The sequence below is a fragment of the Vipera ursinii genome, assembly GCF_947247035.1.
Source record: "Vipera ursinii genome assembly, chromosome: 2".
In the NCBI taxonomy this organism is placed as follows: Eukaryota; Metazoa; Chordata; class Lepidosauria; order Squamata; family Viperidae; genus Vipera; species Vipera ursinii.
The window spans coordinates 35,984,391-35,998,746 of record NC_139513.1 but is presented as its reverse complement, the minus strand read 5'-3'; positions in this window follow the sequence as shown (position 1 = coordinate 35,998,746).

The following is a 14,356-nucleotide window of genomic DNA, read 5'->3' as shown; positions in this document are numbered from 1 at the left end:
TGATAAAGAATGAACAAACAAACCAGATAACAGAACACAAATTAGAAGAAAGTGGCTTAAATATGGAAGCTACAAATCAGGAGAACTAGAACTTAATACAAACATAAAAAATCTACAAAATTTTACCATAACAATGAAAATGGAAAAGATATCTATCAGGACTTCAAAACAAACTTGAGGATAAGAAAAAAGATTTAGTAAAATGGATTACAGAGCTGCCAGGAGAATCATTAGAGTCTGGGAGACAAAAAGCGTACATCATGTACAACCTGTCTTTCTTACTCCCAACAATATTTACAAAAATACAGGAATCCTCTGGCAAGCGGAATATACTAACTTGGAAAGCTATCTGGCTAGAGTTAGATTAAAGAGACCTGATTTGACTTACCAGATGGAGTACTACATGATTAAACACTTGTTTGAAGATGGTTAAAAGAATAGATAATTTTGGATATAAAGGAGCTATAGTAAGATAGATAAGAGACATAAGTAGTATAGTATTTTTTATAATATATGAAATGTAAAAATGTTGGGATGATGTATGTGAATGAAAAGTTACGACATTTAAAGGTAATTAACGGAGAGAAGTATGACCGAGAAGAATGATTTGAAGACTTAGGGAAAACTAAGCATAAATAAGAATTTTGAAAAACAGGACATATAGTGACTTAACAAGATGACTATTACAAATATAATTGAAACATAAGCTGACCAGAAAAGATGTTATATGTGGATGTTATAAGGGATATAAGTAGTATACTATCTTTATAATATATGAAATATAAAAATATTGGATGGTATAAGTAAATGAAAAGTTTGAATATTTAAAGGTAATCAATTTTGAGAAAATTATGACTGATAAGAATGGTCTGAATATTGAGGGGAAATTAAATATAAATAAGAATTCTGAAAATGGGATTTATAGTGATTTAATAAGATAACTTTTACAAATACAGTTGAAATATAAGTCAATCAGAAAAGATGTTAGATATGGATGTCATTGTTACTTGTACAAATACAAAAAAATGTCTATATCCAACTTTGCATGCATTGAAAATAGTAAGAATTATATTTGTCTGATAAAGGAGAATATTATTGGAAGAAGGGAAGATCAAGGAAACAAACAATTAATATATTGAGCATGGAATTATAGAAATTATTATTGATTAAATATATGAACAGACAACGTGCTGTTTACGAAGCACTAAAAATTGTCATTGTAAATAAATATATCTGTATTTTATTCCAATTCCATTTTATTTTATTCCAATTTCATTTTAAATTGTATTTTATCTAATTCCATTTTGAATTGCTTTTATCAAATTTTAGCAATAATTTGTCTCTGGAACTTTGCACATTGATATGGCCCAAGGGCTAATAAATAAAATAAAATAAAATATATTTAAAAAGAAAAGAAAAGAAAAATCCCATTCTTGCTATTTTATTTCTATTCTATCAAACAATGAAACTGCTGAAGGCATTTGATTCTTGCCCAGTAAAGCTTATGCATGTATCTTTCCCCCCCGCCCCCAAACTGAAGCTCGAGTTGCAGATTCAGGAGCCCAGATTGAATTGCTTTGCCCTGGAACCACAAAGTCAGAACGAATCATGCCCCTCTCCAGTTCAAATTGAATCAGGGCTGATTCGCATACAGACTTATTAAGGCTTTCTAACATGCTTTGTTCATTCCTTACTGGTTAATTGCAGCACACTGTCTAACTGAAGAGAGAAACCTTCTCAGTTGGGGCCATTCTGTGAAGTTACCCAATTTTAAAAATTAAGCACTGACCCTTCCCATGTGTGATCAACAGCTGCATGAAACATTCAAGTCCCTCTCTTCTGAGCATCACAGAGCATCTCCGAGAACAGCTCCAGCCTTTCTTACCAATTACGAGTAGCAGCCAGGCTACTTTCGATTATAATACCCCCTAACGCGGGAATGATAGCAACTCTGATGAGAGAGCTGTAAAAGAAAATAGACCCTCACTTCTGCAAATCGATTCTGCAGGTTTCCAATTTCCCCATTCAGTATTGCTATGGGCTGTGAAATTGACCAGAGCTGTATAAAAATGAAAGTGGAGTAACAAATGACATTCCTGACTGTTTGTCCTCTTCAGCCAGTGGATCCTTCTTCCTAAAAGCTTTCATGGTGTCAAGGCTCCAGAGGCAGAGGCCAGCTGAATTAGGGGATAAAATGAAGCAGTGGAATGGCAAATGGCATCTACTAGAGATACAGCCGTTCTAATCTTCTATTTCACTGCTGCTTTTTTTGTTTTGTAAACTTGCCTTTGTGCATAAGAGGGAAATTACAAAAAACACTGAGATTTTATTTCTCTGTCCTCCCCTCCTTCCTTCGCTCTCAAAAGGGGCAGGGACCATCCACCTGCCCAGAGAGAAGGAAACGAAAGCAAACATCATGCTTTAACACCAACTAGATCAGGGCTCTCCAAAGTTTGCAACTTTAAGACTTGGGGACTTTGACTGTCAGAATTCTTCAGCCAGCCATGCTGCCTGGGAAATTCTTTAAGTGAACTAGATCAAACTTATCCAAAATGGCCTCAACCCAACTCCATTATTTTTAGCCACCATGACCAAACTCAGTGTTAAAGGTTCAAACGTATAGTCCCTTCCTAAACCAACGTAATAAAATATCCCAAATTTGGGAACCTGGAGCATAGTGTGCAGCATGGTCTCTGAACAAGAAGTTCAATCTGTCAGTTTATTATTTGTTTGCAAGCTTAGCTGGAATGGAGATAATTCCTTCAGCTGTGGGTGATACTTGACTTGGGGATTCTGGGATTTGAAGTCCACACTTCTTAAAGTTCCTGAGGTTGGGAAACATTGCTCTAGGCAGGGGTGTCAAACTGCTGGCCCGTGGGCCGGTTGCATCATGCGGAGGCCACACCCACCCCATCTCTGGCAATGTAAAAAAAGTTGTGATTTGTCGCAACATCTCATGTGACGTGGCGAGTTTGACACCTGTGCTCTAGAGCTTCCTGATTTGTTTCAAAATATAAATACCTTACTTAGATGGTAACTGGGGTAATAGGAAAGATAGTGAAATCCTGGAAGTGTTCCTTTATGTTTCTTGAAAAGTCAAAGAAAGAAAGTCTGGAGAGTGGTGTTTCCTTCTATTCAGGTCAATTTCCTTTAAATAGAAAAGAGGGAGATAGAGGAAGGATTCTTCCTGGTACCTTGTAAATTTGAGGAACAACAAAGCAATGTTATTTGTTTTATTTTAGCTATTAAATTTATTAAATGCCCATCTGACTGTCCTCTGACTCTGGGTGGCTTAAAATAAAATGATACTATAAAATACTATAATAAGAATAAATATATTAAAATTATCTGTTGTGTGTGTGTTTGTGAGAGTGGTTCATCATATGAAAGGAAGTTTACTTCGAATCTTATTGCTTGGCGTATTTTTGATTTTTATAAAGGAAACGGATGGAAACTAGTCAAGGAGAGAAGCAACCTAGAACTAAGGAGAAACTTCCTGACAGTTAGAACAATTAACCAGTGGAACAACCTGCCTCCAGAGGTGGTGAATGCTCCAACACTGGAGGTTTTTTAGAAGAGACTGGACAGCCATTTGTCTGAAATGGTATAATGGTATAAGGTTTCCTGCCTGAGCAGGGGTTGGACTAGATGACCTCCAAGTTCCCTTCCAACTTCTTCTTCTTCTTCTTCTTCTTCTTCTTCTTCTTCTTCTTATTATTATTATTATTATTATTATTATTATTATTATTATTATTATTATTATTATTTGTTCTGAGGGGCCTGTTTTTTAAATTCCTTTAAGAGAGAAATAGTATGTGTATGTACACATATGCATAGCCACACTTAGGTGATCGAATTATGAACCATGAAGTTGGTGTTGACTTTTAGCAACTACATAGACTTCTACATGATAATCTGTCCCAAAACTGGTTTTTGGCATCTTCCAAAAATGCACCCATTGCTGTTGGGATCATATCCACCCACCTTGTTTCTGATGGTCCTCTTCTTCTTCATTTCCTTCCAACTTTCCCAACATAAGAGCCTTCTCCCAAAAAAATCCCAGGTCTTCTTATAATGTTTAAAATAGGGGTCTTCAAACCTGGCCCTTTTATGACTTGTGGACTTCAACTCCCAGAATTCCTCAGCCAGCGTGCTGAAGTCCACAAGTCATAAAAGGGCCAAATTTGAAGAGCCCTGGTTTAAAATATCGTTTGACACTCTGATCTAAGTACTGCCTTGTATTTAGTTTCATGAGCAAATGACTTCTCTTTTTGACTCATTGACCTACCACCCATAAGAACCACATTGTATAGTTCCTTCCGTCTATTTTAATCTGTTTGGAGAATTTGCTGTAATTTTTCCACAGTGGGTTTTGTTTTTTTTTGAAACCACAATGGAAATGTAGAGATCAAGTGATGAGGTCTTGTGGATGTTGGATTTGGGCCAAGAGCCCCAGATTCAAATCTGTAATTCTCTGCAAAGCTAGCTTGGTGATGATGATGATAATAATAATAATAATAATAATAATAATAATAATAATAATAATAATAATAATAATAATAATAATAATAATATAAAGTTGGAAGGGACCTTGGAGGTCATGTTAGACTAGTTGCTCAACTGGACTGAAGAATTGTAATTCTATAGGATTTGGAAGAGAATAGGTTAGGTTAAAAATCTGACAAATAAATTGTGCCTTCAGTTTGCAAAAGAGGACATCTACAAGACATCCTTTTATTGAAACAAAGCCTTTCCACAGTACTGTCTGTCTTTCATCTCTTTTTGGAATATTTATTTGATGATAGGCCAAAAAAAATAATCTAATCTTGGCAGTGGTTTCGTGTTGCTGCCTCAGTGAATTATAATAACAACATGGAACTCTTTGGTTACTAGTTCCTCAGCCTCAGAATTTCTTTCTGGCTGATAGAAGTCAAGTATTTATTAATGCAAAACAGTGTCCTGGAAATTATATCCATGATATTTGAAATAGTAACGTTTTTGTTGTTGTTGTTAGCTGCGAAGTCGTGTCCGACCCATCGCGACCCTATGGACAACATTCCTCCAGGCCTTCCTGTCCTCTACCATCTTCTGGAGTCCATTTAAGCTCACGCCTACTGCTTCAGTGACTCCATCCAGCCACCTCATTCTCTGTCGTCCCCTTCTTCTATTGCCCTCGATCTTCCCCAGCATTAGGCTCTTCTCCAGGGAGTCCTTCCTTCTCATTAGGTGGCCAAAGTACTTGAGTTTTAGCTTCAGGATCTGGCCTTCTAAAGAGCAGTCAGGATTGATCTCCTCTAGGACTGACCGGTTTGATCGCCTTGCAGTCCAAGGGACTCGCAGGAGTCTTCTCCAGCACCACAGTTCAAAGGCCTCAATTCTTTGGCGCTCAGCCTTTCTTATGGTCCAACTTTCACTACCATACATTGCAACTGGAAAGACCATAGCCTTGACTATACGCACTTTTGTTGACAGGGTGATTTCTCTGCTTTTTAGTGTGCTGTCTAGATTTGCCATGGCTTTCCTCCCCAGGAGCAAGCGTCTTTTAATTTCTTGGCTACAGTCCCCATCTGCAGTGATCTTGGAGCCCAGGAAAATAAAATCTGTCACTACCTCCATTTCTTCCCCATCTATTTGCCAGGAATTGAGAGGGCCAGATGCCATGATCTTGGTTTTCTTAATGTTAAGTTTCAACCCAAGTTTTGCACTCTCCTTCTTCACCTGCAACAAGAGGCTCTTTAGTTCTTCTTCACTTTCTGCCATTAGAGTGGTATCATCTGCGTATCTTAGGTTGTTGATATTTCTTCCGGCAATCTTAATTCCAACTTTTGATTCATCTAGCCCTGCCTTTCTCATGATGTGCTCTGCATATAAGCTAAATAGGCAGGGCGACAGTATACAGCCTTGCCGGACTCCTTTCCCAATTTTGAACCAATCAGTGGTTCCGTGTCCAGTTCTCACTGTTGCTTCTTGACCCGCATATAGGTTTCTCAAGAGACAAATAAGATGGTCTGGTACTCCCATCTCTTTAAGAACTTGCCACAGTTTGTTATGATCCACACAATCAAAGGCTTTAGCATAGTCAATGAAGCAGAAGTAGATGTTTTTCTGGAACTCCCTAGCTTTCTCCATGATCCAGCGTATGTTGGCAATTTGATCTCTAGTTCCTCTGCCTCTTCGAAATCCTGCCTGCACTTCTGGTAGTTCTCGATCCACATACTGCTGAAGTCTAGCTTGTAGGATTTTAAGCATGACTTTACTAGCATGAGAAATGAGTGCAATGGTGCGATAGTTTGAACATTCTTTGGCACTGCCTTTCTTAGGAATTGGAATGTAAACTGATCTTTTCCAATCCTGTGGCCACTGTTGAGTTTTCCAAATTTGCTGGCAAATTGAGTGTAGCACTTTTACTGCATTGTCTTTTAAGATTTTGAATAGCTCAGCTGGAATACTGTCACCTCCACTAGCTTTGTTGTTGCTCAGCTTTTCTAAGGCCCACTTCACTTCACATTCTAGGATGTCTGGCTCGAGGTCAGTGACCACCTCATTGTGATTATCAGGGACGTTAAGCTCATTCTTGTATAGTTCTTCTGTGTAATTTTGCCACCTCTTCTTAATCTCTTCTGCCTCTGTTAGGTCCCTGCCATTTTGGTCCTTTATCATGCCCATTTTTGCATTAAACGTTCCCTTCATTTCTCCAATTTTCTTGAAAAGATCTCTGGTCCTCCCTATTCTATTGTTTTCTTCTATTTCTTTGCACTGTTCATTTAAGAAGGCATTCTTATCTCTTCTAGCTATTCTCTGGAATTCTGCATTCAATTGGGTGTATCTTTCTTTTTCTCCCTTGCCTTTCGCTTCCCTCCTTTCCTCAGCTATTTGCAAAGCTTCCTCAGACAGCCATTTTGCTTTCTTGCATTTCTTTTTCTTTGGGATGGTTTTGGTTGCTACCTGTTGTACAATGTCACGAACCTCTGTCCATAGTTCTTCAGGCACTCTGTCTATCAGATGTAATTCCTTAAATCTATTTGTCACCTCTACTGTATATTCAACAGGGATATGATTTAATTCATACCTGACTGGCCTAGTGCTTTTCCCTACTTTCTTCAGTTTAAGCCTAAACTTTGCAAGGAGAAGCTCATGGTCTGAGCCACAGTCAGCTCCTGGTCTTGTTTTTACTGACTGTATAGAGCTTCTCCATCTTTGGCTGCAGAGCATATAGTCAATCTGATTTCTGTGTTGACCATCTGGTGATGTCCATGTGTAGAGCCGTCTCTTGGGTTGTTGGAAAAGAGTGTTTGCTATGACCATCGTATTCTCTTGACAGAATTCTATCAGCCTGTGCCCTGCTTCATTTTGCACTCCAAGGCCAAACTTGCCTGTTATTCCAGTTATCTTTTGGCTTCCTACTTTAGCATTCCAATCCCCCATGATGATAAGAACATCATTTTTTGGTGTTAGTTCTATAAGGTGCTGTAGTGCTTCATAGAACTGGTCAATTTCATCCTCTTCAGCACTGGTGGTTGGGGCATAGACTTGGACTACTGTGATATTGAATGGTTTGCCTTGGATTCGAACTGAGATCATTCTGTCATTTTGAGGATTGTATCCCAGTATTGCTTTTCCTACTCTTTTATTGACTATGAAGGCTACTCCATTTCTTCTGAAGGATTCTTGCCCACAGTAGTATACCTGATGGTCATCTGAATTAAATTCACCCATTCCTGTCCATTTTAGTTCGCTGATACCTAAGATGTCAATGTTCAGTCTTGTCATCTCTTGTTTGACCACGTCCAGTTTTCCTTGATTCATGGATCTTACATTCCAGGTTCCTATGGAGAAAAAATCTTTACAGCATCGGACTTTCCTTTCACCACCAGACACATCCACAGCTGAGCGTCCTTTCGGCTTTGGCCCAGTCGCTTCATTCTTTCTGGCGCTACTAGTACTAGCCCTCTGCTCTTCCCCAGTAGCATATTGGACGCCTTCCGACCTGAGGGGCTCATCTTCCAGCGTCATATCGTTTTGCCTTTTGGTACTGTCCATAGGGTTTTCATGGCAAAGATACTGGAGTGGGTTGCCATTTCCTTCTCCAGTGGATCACGTTTTGTCAGAACTCTCTGCTATGACCTGTCCGTCTTGGGTGGCCCTGCACGGCATAGCTCATAGCTTCATTGAATTATGCAAGCCCCTTCGCCACGACAAGGCAGTAATCCATGAAGGGGATAGTAACGTTTACTAATACCTTATTTTCTTGCAGCCTACAAAGACCAAAGATAAGTTACAAAGAGATCTGCTTATGCCGACAGGCCTGGAGATCCCAGGGTACAGGTGTACTAGTGGGGGTCTCCTGTCTTGTTACTATTCCTTTGTCTAGTAGTTTCTTTGTGTTTTAGTTTTTTTATATAGTTTTCACGCTTTTTGATAATTATATAATGGTTTTGAATAATGACTGTACTATATTTCTAGCATTTTATTGGATTTTTGAATGCCCAGAGTCACTTTCTGTGAGAGGAGTGACCATATAAATTTAATAAATAAATAAATAATTGAATTGGAATAGTTTCAGGACTCTGCCCTGGGGCCAGTAAAGAAAACCAGTGTTTCCTTAATGTGAAGCACAAGATTCAAAGCATATGGACTCCTGATTGATCACTGGTTGTGAGTTCTCTAATTTATTAACAGTCTGGAAATCTTTATTTCTAGAATACTTTAAAGACTATCAGCTTCGTTAATCAACTAAAACAGAAGTGAATGATAAATACTTCTTAAACAAAATAATTCCAATTTTAATAAACCAGGTAATGGGGATCTCTACCTCTTGCAGCAAAAATAGATCAGTCTTGTTCAGTGGTGTGGGTCTTTCGTTAGATCACATTTTTTGAAAGATCGTTGACACTGAATATCTTTGTGCAGCAAGCAGTAAATACACTTGCTTATTGTCGTGCACGCTTTTTGTTTCTAAAGCATCTAAAATCAAGGAGAGAAGCAACCTAGAACTAAGGAGAAACTTCCTGACAGTTAGAACAATTAATCAGTGGAACAGCCTGCCTCCAGAAGCGATGAATGCTCCAACACTGGAAGTTTTTTAAAAAGAGACTGGACAGCCATTTGTCTGAAATGGTATAGGGCCGTGGTGGCGAACCTATGGCATGCGTGCTACAGGTGGCACACAGAACCCTCTTTGTGGGCATGCACGCCATCACCCCAGTCTTAGGCTTTCAGCTGGGTTTTATAAAACTTTTTTGCTTTAGGCCTCCACTGCTGTGTGCAAAAAAAGAGAGAAAAGGTTCAATCAATCAATTTAAACTTCTCGCAGGAAAAAAAAGATCTTGCAAAGTTGGCATTGATTGATTAAACTTTTTAGTCCCATCCAGTCTGCCGTTACCACCGCAGACATGCCTACCCAAAGGGCCACAGCCATTCAATGGTCCACGCCCACCCGGCACCTGACGATACATAAGTGGGTTTTGGGTTGCAGTTTGGGCACTCGGTCTCTAAAAGCTTTGCCATCACTGGTATAGGTTTTGTTGCCTGAGCCAAGTGGTTGGACTAGAAGACCTCCAATGTCCAACTTCTTTATTATTATTATTATTATTATTATTATTATTATTATTATTATTATTATTATTATTATTATTATTATTATATTATTATTATTATTATTATTATTATTATTATTATTATTATTATTATTATTCAACTTTTATTCGTAAAACATGAAAGTCAGTCACCTGAACACTCAAACTGACTGGCACTAATGGTTGACACGAGTTGCTGTCCGCATCCTAGGTATCAACCAGGTATGATGATGATGATGATGATTACACAGACACATGGGCAATTTAGCAGAGAATCTTCTAGTTTTCAGGTTGGGCTTTCTAGCAGTTTTTATTTATACATTTATCTTAATAATAAAAGAAACTATTCAGCTACCTTGTAAAAAGTAACTTTTTCTTTACTCTACTAAGCAGGAAAGAATATCCAAATTCTGGCTCAGGAGAAACCAAAAATTATCTGTGGCTATCCCACTTTTGTAACGAGCTGATGGGTGAGATGGGTATATAACCTGGTTTGTGTGCATATTATTTAGAAGAGTGGTCAACTGTCTATGGAGATTCTCAGTCATCAAGTATGGTTGTCCCAAGGGTGCTTTTTTTACAGGAAGCAACTGGACTTTCTTGTGTTTCTTTTGAAGACATTTTGCTACTCATCAAAGAAGCTTTTTTAGAGCAGGGTTTTTCGACCAGTGGTACAGGTACCACCTGTGGTACATTGGGACCTGGCAGGTGGTACATGACCATCCTAGAAAAGTGGTAGCGGGGGAGGGGAATGAACTTAACCGGTGGCAGCACCGCACAAGCCTGAGTGAGAGACAGCTGGAGCTGCAGGGCTGTCAGGGCTCAGCAGAAGTGCCAGGATCAGCTGGAGATTGGCACTGATCCTGTCATTTCTGAGCCCAGAAGGCAGATGTCTTCCTCGGCTGTGGCTTGGGGGGCACTTTTTTCAGTGCCATTGTAACTTCGAACAGTCACTAAGTGAACTGTTGTAAGTCGAGGACTGCCTGTACTTCATCACTTTTTTCCTTCTTTTTTTTGGTCATCAAGTTTTTGACACCTTGCTAGGTGACTGGTGGTACTCGGATGTTGCCATATCCTAAAAATGGTACAATGGATGAAAAGGTTGAAAAGCCCTGCTTTAGAGTCGTTAAAATCATTTTGGAGGTTTACCTCAGGGTCACCTGAGAAGTGCAAATGTGTGAGGAACCTGGCTGCAGGATGAGTCTGTGCTCTCTGAATCAAAAACTGAAGCACAAATGGTTCCTGTAGTCCAGAAGGCTCCACACACATTTGCACTTCTCAGGTGACCCTGAGGACACAGGTAAACCTCCAAAATGGTCGCAATGACTCTCTAAAGGAATGCAAACGACCATCTGTCTGCAAGCAATATAAATCCTTCCACTCCCCACCATCTAGTCAGAGCTGAAGAAGCTTCTTGGATGAGAAGAGAAATGTCTTCAAAAGAAACATAAGAAAGTCTAGTTGCCTCCTGTAATAAAAAAGCACCTTTGGGGGAATAGTTGGCAAGACAACAGAGCAGCTTGGGAGAAGAAAAGCAGGTTAGAGGGAAATTGGTAAACTTCAGTGTGAAATTGGAGGCTGCTTGTCTCCTCTCACAGTGAAGAATAGCTACTTCAGCTGAACTACAGTGTCTCTATTTGAGGCCTATCACAATCTGTTTAATGGAAACAAGCAGTACTGCATAACCTTTCAGTAACTGTAGAAAAAGGTGGGGGAAGTACAGAACTTTGTGTTAAGCTTTTAAAAACATTTATATCTTATTTACTATTGTGATGTTGTTTCCATTTTTTAAAGAAATCCTGCACTAGGTATATCTGTATGTAGATTTAGCTAACCTATATCTTGAAAGGTAAGTGCTGTATCCAGCATTTTTGGTGGATTTTATTTAGTTTTTATTATTATTATTATTATTATTATTTCAGGAAGCATTTTTGAAGAGATGCTGAGCATTACCGGGCATTAACTTGATGAGGTGAAGGAAGAGAAGGGAAATCACAAAGGGATCTTATCCTTGAAAGCAGATCAGTCTTGTGGCACCTGTAGAATATGTTAGATCTGATTGGACCACAGAATGGCAGGGGCCAATTAGATCACATAATCTATTTCTGAGTACTCCAGGTATTCAGTGTTGTTTAGATAGCCTGGTGGAAACAAGCCCTCTTATTTTCATGATGGTCTTGGTCAAAGAGAATATTTGTAGCTCAGGGTTGAAATCAGGAATTACTAGCACTGCTAGCACTGATGATGTTACCTAGCTTGGCTAATGAAATGTCTGCAAGAAAACAACAAAGCTCAGAGAGCACCAAAGACCCCTCATGATGACCTCACTTCAGTAATGCCGTCCATTTTCTTTTAGGACAGGGGTCAGCAACCTGAAACAGTGAAAGAGCCACTCGGAACCGGTTCCCTCACAAAAGGAAAAACTGGGAGCCGCAAAAAATGTGTGCACATGTGCGTACATGCGCGCATGCGCAGAACAGGGTTTGACTGAAGAGTGGAGCCAAGGTGAGATATGCACCTACCCTGCATATTTGAATTGATTGGCTGAACTTTTTTAGTCCCACTTTTTTTTTTTTGGACTGCACATGGCAGAAGACTGGGAGCCGCGGGTTGCAGACCTGTGTTTTAGGAAAACAGAAGCCCTTAACAAAGGGGCATAGTGAAATAGTGTTCAAGGCATAGAACCTTATCTCTAGTTGTAAATACCACACACGAATTGCCAGTGGTCCTGAAATGAAAGATTTTAATTTTAAAATTATAGTCATACAAATGAATATTGCAAACATCTGTAATTTCAAACATCATGCATTTTGTATTAGGGTGTTTTTAGTATCAATGTTTTCCCCAGGGGTTTGTACAAATTTATCCTGGACTGCAGTGCTCTGTCTGGGTAAATGCAATTTGTAAATAAGCAACTTGAAAAATGCAATTTGTAAATAACCAACTTCTTAATCCATCCTCTGCCTCAGCTCCAATCAAAATCCTGGCACATCCCATTACTTTAAACTCTGAACTTTTTATTTCAAAGCCCTTGAATTTTACTTTGGGAAACAGTCTTTCATATTCTTTTTGGAAGAGTACTTTCATATTTGCTCAGTTCATACATTTTATGCTAATAAGCAATGGGATTCAGCACTATTCATTTTCTACTCAAAAGAGTAGCTTTCCAAATTTGAAATAAGAAAATAAAATAGCCATAAGCTGGTGGCATCTGGAGTTTATAGTGCATCTCTTTTTTAAAACATGAAAAGCATAGTATAATCTTTAAAAAAGTGAATCTAATTCTTATATGAAAATCCTCTTTTCAGTACAGATAAAAGGAGAAAAGAATACATAAATTATTTAAAATCGGTAGATAGCAATATCATGGTACTCTATAAAGTTTACAATAAAACTCTGGTTTTATCTATAGTAACTGGAATTTTTAAAAAATCAAATCTATATCCCCATCAAATGCAATTGTGTCATAATATTATCATTGAGACAAGTGATGTTTAAAATGCTTTTAAGTCTTTCCAGACAATTGTTTTGATCAAGAAAACTGTGTATACTTAATGGAGCAACATAATTCATGTAATTCTGTCTACTGAAATTAATTTAATTTTACTTATTAAGTTTAGAAGACTACCCAACTTCAAAAGACTCTCACAGCTTACAGGCAATAGAAACCAAAAGAGAAAGAAAAGAATAAAGTACACTCCAGAAGAAATAAACTAAAATAAAAAATTCTAAATCAAATTCAGTAGGGAAAGCATGAATGCATAGAGATGTGTCTATTGCTAGTTTATGACTGTTCTTCTATATTGTAAACAATATAATTGTCATTCCCACTAAAATCAGTAAGACAACCATAGTTAATTTTCACATGGAGGTTATTGAAACCAGAGGTCCAATAATTTAGACTGGTTTGCTTATTATGTTAAGTCTGATAACCAAGCTATGTCACCAGTAGTGACCCAAAGCATCTTCATAATTTTGTCCAGCCATCATTGAAAGATGTCTTTTTAAAGATGTATATTATGTTACATTAGAGTTATTTTGGCCCAATGATACTTGCACAATTAGAAGATCTTACAGTTATTAATAAGTATTGAAGCATGATTAGAATGATTTAGGAAGAATTGTAATACAATAAATTATCTGATACAATAAATACAATACAATACAATAAAGTATCTGATAGAAATAAAGCATATTTCTTTTCATAGTTTAAATTAGTATTTCTCAACCCTGGCAACTTTAAAATGTGTGGACTTCAACTTCAGCTATACTGGCTAGTGAACTGAAAATAAATTAACAGCACAGAGAAATATTTCTACATTATGTGAAACTGGATTTATAGCTTTCTGTATAGATTGAACATTTATAGGCACCACAACTCATTTGATTTTAGCAGATTTATAATTCTGGAAGAGGTAGATTAGAGAATAAACTGGTAAAAATATACATCAGTCTGAATATGTGCTATATACAATATATATGAATGAGCTCTTTTAAGACATATTGTATTATCATTTTTAATATCAATAGTTTTAGTAGTAGTAGCAGTAGTAGGAATATGATCATTCAAACACTGCAGCTTTATGCATTTGTAGTAGGATTAAAAAAAAATGATTTGGCTGAGACTTAAATATTCTGTAATTCTCCTGAAGTGGAAAAACAGGGCAGTTAAATTTCATTACTGGCTTCCTCTACTTTCATTCAATGCCAGAGGCTAAATTCATGCTTGGCTCAGTTTCGATAGGAATTAAATCTGGATCAGTCAAGCATTCAAAAACCAA